General features: G+C 42.1%; 1 pseudogene; it reads left to right on the top strand.

The window, feature by feature from the left end:
* Positions 1 to 56, top strand: LOC122745038 (annotated as a pseudogene).
* Positions 57 to 7,620: the final 7,564 nt, after the last annotated feature.

The raw sequence follows: 7,620 nt of genomic DNA, 5'->3' as shown, positions 1-7,620 counted from the left end.
GTGCTCGCTTAGGCAGCACATATACTAAAATTGGAACGATACAGAGAAGATTAGCACAATGTGTTTGTTTTGTTTTGACAGGAGATCTCCCTATCTCACCAGGCTGGAAATACAATAGCTGTTAGGCTCATCCCACTGTGGATTGGCATGGAAACCTTTGACATGCTCTATTTCTGATCTGGACTAGTTGGCACATCTTTAGGAAGCCTCCTTGGGGGAGGGGGCCAGGGCTTATATTGCTGCCAGACTTTGGACACCTGATCTGGTGTTAGACCCATTGTAGCTCCTAACTTCTCAGTTGAAGCAATCCACTAGCCCGTCTCCTTAGTAGCAGGGATTACAGTCTTGGGCCACTATGCATGGCCTATGTACTAGGCCTGGTGGTGTTATTACTCTGTCATTTATTCTCTAGGTCTTCTCATTTCACCTTGGATCAGTTCATTCTGATGAATTTCCCCAGTTTCTCTGAAACCAGGTTTCCTCCCTCCCCCCCATACTACTATTTTATACCATTCCCCAATTGATTTCTTTAACACTTAAGGTTTACGCTTATATTCTAAACTGCTATTGCACTTGACAGCCGTATCTCTCTTTTTTTTTTTAAACTTTATTTATTTATTTTTTTAGTGAGGCAATTGGGGTTAAGTGACTTGCCCAGGGTCACACAGCTAGTAAGTGTTATGTGTCTGAGGCTGGATTTGAACTCAGGTCCTCCTGACTCCAGGGCCGGTGATCTATCCACTGTGCCACCTAGCTGCCCCGACAGCCGTATCTCTTAATTGTGGCTTATTGTTGTTCAGTCATTTCTGTTATGTCTGACTCTTCGTGACCCCATTTGGGGATTTCTTGGCAAAGATACTGGAGTAGTTTGCCATTTCTTTCTCCAGCTCATTTTACAGAAAAGGAAACTGAGGCACACAGCTAGTAAGTTATCTGAGGTCAGATTTAGACTCAAGAAGTTGAGTCCACCTCCAGGCCTGGGATGCGCTATGCACTATGGCGCCACCTAGCAGCCTGAGGTGTATATCCACACACTTTTGGCTTCTATCATTTCTTCTTCATGGGTCATGTTTTCCAACATGTTTTTCACAATCTTCTCCCTTTCCCTCTTTTGTTTTGACTTTCCTGAATACTAATGTAATCAGTTGTTTTAATTCATGGGCTCTTATTGAGTCCCTTGTACAATTGTTCTACCTTTCATTCTTTGCAACAGATGTTCATGGGTAAGCTGCAATTATCTTCATTGTAGTTTTTTTACACACATGATTTATTAATCCATCTTTAATTTGCTCTGGTAGGAGGTGTGACGTGTACATCTAAATTTAATTTTCTCCATATGGTTATTCATTTTTCCCAACAGCACTTATTAAATAATGAAATAGTTGTTTTTTCTACTTTATTTCATCATGTTCATTGCATATTAATCTTTTGTTAATAATTTATCATGGACCTCACCTTGAACAATAAAAAAAACACCTAAGTAGATATACTTTACAATGATTTACATTTGGACAATCAATTTCAGAATATGAAAATATCCTTTGACAAATGACAGCTACCTCCTCCATGTCCCCTATGAAAGGGAAAAAGGTACCTGCCCAAGGTCACAGAGTTAGTGTCAGAGGTAAGATTTGAACTCAGGTCCTCTTGAGTCCAGGGCCAATGGTGTATCCACTGTGCCACCTAGCTGCCCACAATTGTATGAATGCTGGCTAACAAATTGGCCAATACACCAACAATCCTTTGATGGTGTACCGATTGAAATGACACCACCTGCTGAAGAGTTACTGTAGGAAAGCTCCACCATAAGGAGAAGACATCTGAGGGCAACCCATGTGGCTTTCCTTGGCGTCAGGAAGTGACGTTTGCTCATGGGTACTGTCAATCAAGGCTATCAGCCAATTAGCTTGGAGATGTGTGCCAGCAGGAGTGGATGGAATGTTCCCAGTTTCACAGGAGGCTTGTGGGATGAAGGAGGTGTGGCTCACTCTTTTTTGTGAGGGTGGAGAGTGGAGCTAAAATTCGCTCTTCCTTTGATACATAGATAAATCTAGGCCTTTCTCTCTCTCTTCACCAAATTCTTATTCTCCTTAATAAATGCTTAAAAGTCTAAACTCTTGCTAAAGCTTATAATTTATTGGCGACCACTCATTAGATATTTTAGACAGACTAGCTAGAATTTTAGTCCCTTACAACGGAGAGTAAATCTAGTTGAACATGTAGGGAATCAGTAAAACTTGGAAGCCAGTCAAAGACTTATCTGACTGCTAGATATGTGACTATGGACATAACCTGTTTATGGTCTTTTTGGGGACAACCTTATTTTTATCGATTCCCTTAACTTTAGAGTAATCTTTTTTTTTTTTTGAGAGAGATCTTATCAAGACATCTCTTAATAAGGCTTTGAACTTAACAGCTTATCACCAAGGATGCTTTCTGATTTGTGTATCAAAGGCCACATGCTTGACCCCTGGAATTCCTCCTTCCCCCTCCCCTTGGAAATGAGACTTACTGACTTTACTTTCTTTTTTTTTTTTCTGACATTAATTTCTAAACCCACCTTTCCCTCCAAATTCCTTATCTGCTTTTGCTTAAACTGTATATAAACCCCTACAGTCTATTATCTAGTATCTGATTCAGCAATAGGCTGCATAGTACCCATGATCAGTGTTAGATTTTCTTCCCTGCTTAATAAAACCTTTCTTTTAATTTTCACAGGCATTGTCTTTCTCTGGTTTCCTTCTCTTTTAGGAAGAAGGTGATTTAGGTCTTGGGAACTGGCTGTTCTCCAGAGAACTGGCCTTTGATTTTCCAGTTTTCCCCTTTGGAAAAAGAGAGATCTAAATTCCATGAAGAGAGTGTTTGACTCTTGCATTGGTTTACATCCATATTTCACTCTTTTATATTCCCTCCCATTGGGATCTATCTCCAGTTGTCCTGATGTATATCTTGCCACTGCACTTGAGGGGGGTGGGGGCAGGATCAGAAATAGCAGAATGGCAATTGAAAAAGAGCTGTACTGGCCTGGCTGGTCTGATTGTTTTTGTTTTCAGTTCTGTAGCCAGAAAGGGCCCTCTTTCCAGTAAGGAAGAGCTGAATTATGTAAACTTCTGGAGAGATAAACTCAAGGGTAGAGCCCGTGAGGCACTGTGAGAACAGCAAAATTTAATGAGAACCGATTCCCTGCCCCCCCCCCCGCCCCCCCCCCCCCCCCCCAAGTCCCCTCTTTCCCAGGCAGGTGAATTGCCCGGGGTTGACTGTCTTTGTCATTTCCAGACTCTTGATGGACTTATGGACCTTCCCCCAAGCAACTTGTCCCCTCCCAATGTTCTCCACCTTACTCCCTTATGTTATTATGTAAAAAGGGTCCACCTACATTAAGTAGTTTTCTATTCAGAGTCAGTAAAGCCTATACTTAAATTAGGAGCTGTTCTATTATTTCTTTTGTCAAAGGTTCATTTACATTATAATGAAGTCCTTTTTTTTTTAAATTTTTTTTTTATTTTAGCAGGGCAATGGGGGTTAAGTGACTTGCCCAGGGTCACACAGCTAGTAAGTGTCTGAGGCCGGAATTGAACTCAGGTACTCCTGAATCCAGGGCCGGTGCTTTATCCACTGCGCCACCTAGCTGCCCCCCAAAGGTTCATTTACATTAATTAGCTATATGTCACTCTGGAGCAATCTTTTGGTTCCCTTTTGTTCTGTTACCCCATTAAAAACCCTGTCCTCAGTTCCCTTCTTTGGGTATTCCTAGCTTCCGATTTGCGATACCACGAGCTATAGTTCCTCTGCCCCATTAAAGACCTTATTTCTCCTGTATTGATTGTTTCCTTAATTTCCAGGTTAACCCTAGACAAAATATTCCGCTGAGGTGCCACAAAAGGGGGCTCTGAGACGTAGGGAAGACCCTTTGCATAATACCTTTTGTTTACTCTGTCCTATAAAGAGTCAGCAGTTTCTTTGCTTCTGGGAGGTTAAGATCTTGGGATCTCTCCTCCTGGCCAGTTGCTGTATTGCAATAAACCAATTCCTACTTTTATCTAAATTATGGGTGTGGGGGCGGGGTGGGGTGGATAAAGCACCGGCCCTGGATTCAGGAGTTCCTGAGTTCAAATCCGGCCTCAGACACTTGACACTTACTAGCTGTGTGACCGTGGGCAAGTCACTTAACCCCCACTGCCCCGCAAAAAAAAAAAAAATTATGGGTGTATGTATTTAATTCTTTAATTGGGGATGTCCAAGAACCGCTGTGACACACCCAGATGGTTCTGGAGGGGAGAGTGAGGTTGGTGACTTTGCACAGCCTTGCCTCACTTAAATACCATTCACTGCAAGTCTTGACATCACCCCGGTGTCATGGTCTTCTTCCTGAACTAAGGACAACCAACATTCTGTAACATCTGTCCCACTGGCGATCCAATGGCCAGTTCCAGTTGGACAATGCAGTTCCTTTCCCTCCTCCTCTCCTCTCTCTCCATATAGGACTTCGTACTTTACCTGAGGGTGCTCTGCCCAAAGGAATATGTTTGCTGAAATTCCACAAGATATCTTAGGGTTTATCTGCTAGATTTCTTTTAAGAACCACTCCTTGGGGGGCAGCTAGATGGCGCAGTGGTTAAAACGCTGGCCCTGGATTCAGGAGTACCTGAGTTCAAATCCGGCCTCAGACACTTGACACTTACTAGCTGTGTGACCCTGGGCAAGTCACTTCACCCCCATTGCCCCGCAAAAAAACAAAAACAAAAAACAAAAAAACCACTCCTTGAACCCAAATAACTCTGGCTCTCCTTGATTAGCCAACAATAGGTCCCAGTCCAGGCCTTGTTTGGTGTGAGAAATGGGTAGTTGTCTCCTCTCAATGTGGATACAAGTCAGTCATACTCCCCTGACCTGTTTGTAGGACAAAGGTCTCAGATCCCCTCCTCCCCCTCAGGTTAGCAAGGTCACATGGTTCAAGGAGCCCTGCTCTCAATTAGGTCCTCTCCAGAGTTCTGTCCATATAAGGAAGTATAAGGTCCACTCCTGAGTTATGCCCATACAAGGAAGAGGGGTGGGAATACTGCGTTCAGACCAGTGATGAAAAAGGGGAAGGTCCATTCGCGTTAGGGACTAGGGTATAAAACAGGGCCTGTGAGCCCCCTTTCTGGGCACCCACTAGCTGCACACTAGGGTGCCTCCTTCTCGTGAGAAGAAAATAAAGCCTTTGTCACCTTGCTGCTGAGTTCCTGAGAATTATTGAGAAGAGGATGAATTTTTCCCTCACATTTGGCCTCTTGATAGCTCAGAGTAGGCCTAAAGAGCAATTATTGCTATTTAACCAGAAATCCTGAGGGTCTTCTTCCCCGCCTCCCCCCAATCTCTCTCTCTCTGACTAGGTAAAAGAGACCTTTTTTTGCCTCACTTCTTACTAGCTATGTGACCCTGGACAAGTCACCTAACCCCAACTGCCTCAAATATTCTGGACCATCTACAGTCATCCTTATATATATCTAGCCACTGGACCCAGATGGCTCTGGAGGAGAGAGTGAGGCTGGTGACTTTGCATAGCCCTCCCTCATTTAAATCCAATTCACTGCAAGTCATGAAATCACCTCCTGATGTCATGGTCCTCTTTGAAAAAGAAGGACAAAAACAAAAACTTCTATTTCTCTCCCCTTTCATAGGCAAACTCTTGGGGAAAAGATGTCTAGAGAAGGGAACAGGTATTTACATAGGTTCTACTATGTTCTAGGCCCTGGGGATGTCCAGTGCCTTTTTCCCATCTCCCCTTCCTGAAGCCTTAAGCCCTCCCTTTTCAAAGTTCCCTTCCCTTATGCTTTTAGGTATAGACAAGGCTGACCAATATTTAAGACAACAGAATCTTTCTTTGCCTGACCCTATGGTCTGTCTAATCTAGGTTCTAAATTGCTCATTTCTTTTTGCTGCTAATCTTGCATATAGTTTGCTCTGTATATATTTCTTTGTATTCTGTCTCCCCCATTAGATTGTAACCTCCTTGAGGGCAGGGATTGTTTTTTGCCTCTTTTTGTATTCCCAGTGCTTAGTACAGTGTCTGGCACTAGCAGATGGTTAATAACTGGTTGACTGATAAGCATATCATCTCCTTCCAAACTCTCTCTCTCTCTCTTTTTACAATCCCTTTCCCCTCTTGGAATGCTACCGTCTGCTTTCCATTCCTATTCTTCAATGAAACAGTGGGAATCTTTGAGTTCATCACTGACTTTTGTGATTATAGCAAAAGCTTAAGGAGGCACTTTGACAGTTTACAAAGTCCTTTCCATACTTTAAGGAATGGAGATGATATTATTATTCCCACATTGGGGCAGTTGGTGGCACAAGGGATAGAGAGGTGGGCCTGGAATCAGGAAGACCTGAATTCATATCTGGCCTCAAGCACTAGCTCTTGTCACCCTGGGAAAGTCATTTAATCTCTATTTGCCTCAATTCCTTCATCTATAAAATAGGGATGATTGCAAATTTGTTGTGGGTATTGAGAGAAAGAGAAAAAGTCTCCCACCAGAAAAATGCTGTTATCTCAGAAAAACAATACAGGGAGGGAGTCTGGGTAAGAAAGGAGGATTGTAGAAAGGGGACCTCAAGGCTAAAAGACAGTCTTGCAAGTGCCTAAAAGTAGATATAGAAGAGAACTTCAAGGCTAGTAGTCTAGCTAGTCCAAGTGTGCCAAAGATTAAAGTTAGTTTGTGCTGCATTTACTTAATTAGCTTATGCATATTAACTACCAAAGGCAGAGACCGCCACCATTTTCAAACATGTGATGGGAGGGGGGACATGTTAAGGGGAAATATGTAGAGATATTTTGGGAAGATTGTATACCTTAAGCCTCAACCAATGAGGCAAAGAGGGGAGGGACTTTTGTGTTAAGTTTAGGGATAAAAAGAGCAGTTTGCTGTGGCAAAGTGTGCCACGCTTCTAGAGGGCATGCCCATTCTTGCAAGACTGTAATAAAACCTTCATATAGGGAAAGTCCAGTGTTTTTATTTGACAGGTATCAAATGAGATAATAGTTGAAAAGTGCTTAGTCCAGTGCCTGGCATATAGTAGGTGCTATATAAATGCTTATTCCTCATTTTATAGGTGAGGAATGTGAGGTTTTTGGCTTACTCATTGTCACCTGACCCCAACTTGGCATAATTGGGATTCAAACACTGTTTTAAGTACAGTTCTTTGATTATTAAACCATTCTGCCTCTCTTTCTTCTACCCAGTAAGGCAGTGTTGCCTGATGGCTAGAATATTGCTTTTGGAGTCAAGAGGGTCTGAGTTCAAATATTGCCTTTGACGTAAACATTTCAACTGATTTTTTTGTTTTTTAATTTCTTAATTTCTTGTTATTTGCTTATTATTATTTACCTTAGCTTCTGAATATCCCTCCTTTTCAGAAAACCATCTTTTTGTTGAAAATTTTGGTTTTTTGTACTTGTCTCCTTCAGAAAACAGATCAGAGGAATCATTATTTTCATAACTTCTTCTACAAGAAAAATCAGATCAGTCAGATAGGAAAAACATAGTATTAATTTATTTGTCCCAAGGACAAACAGGCATGAATCATGCAGAGACCCCTTCCAAAGAAGGAGCTTAAAGACTAATTTTTTGGTGAAAA

Source organism: Dromiciops gliroides, chromosome 2 (assembly GCF_019393635.1).
Source record: "Dromiciops gliroides isolate mDroGli1 chromosome 2, mDroGli1.pri, whole genome shotgun sequence".
In the NCBI taxonomy this organism is placed as follows: Eukaryota; Metazoa; Chordata; class Mammalia; order Microbiotheria; family Microbiotheriidae; genus Dromiciops; species Dromiciops gliroides.
This window is presented reverse-complemented; position numbering and strand designations above follow the sequence as displayed.